This window comes from Otolemur garnettii, unplaced genomic scaffold, assembly GCF_000181295.1.
Source record: "Otolemur garnettii isolate 467f Iridium unplaced genomic scaffold, OtoGar3 scaffold00016, whole genome shotgun sequence".
NCBI classification, from domain to species: domain Eukaryota; kingdom Metazoa; phylum Chordata; class Mammalia; order Primates; family Galagidae; genus Otolemur; species Otolemur garnettii.
In genome coordinates this window covers 14514067-14514401 of record NW_003852411.1, presented here as the reverse complement: position 1 = coordinate 14514401, position 335 = coordinate 14514067, and the positions used below count along the sequence as shown (strand labels likewise).

Genomic DNA, 335 nt, shown 5'->3' with positions numbered 1-335 from the left:
AAATCCAGGCCATCTATTTACATGTAGAAAAAATTACAGAAATAGTGCTTCTGAAAAAAAATCCTAAAATCATCTGCAAAACAAAAGAAACCTGTTTTGGTTTAAAACAAAATATTCCTACCATTCCAAAATACCTTTATATTACTATGCACTAAGTATAATAGCTTTTTGTTTTTTTATTTTGTTTTGTTTTAAAGAGAAAGGCTCTATGGTGCCCAGGTGTGTGCTCTGGCTATTGACAGGCATGTAGTTTTGATCCCAGAACATACAGTTTTGAATTTGGGCTTAAGCAAGCCTCCTGCCTCAGCCTCCCAGGTGGGATTCCAGGCTGTTCC

General features: G+C 36.1%; 1 protein-coding gene across 1 annotated transcript in view; it reads right to left on the bottom strand.

Annotated features, from left to right (window-relative positions):
- The window catches only part of ABL2 (ABL proto-oncogene 2, non-receptor tyrosine kinase), a 41414-nt gene that overhangs the window by 32328 nt on the left and 8751 nt on the right, over window positions 1-335 (bottom strand). The gene's annotated exons all lie outside the window — the stretch shown is intronic.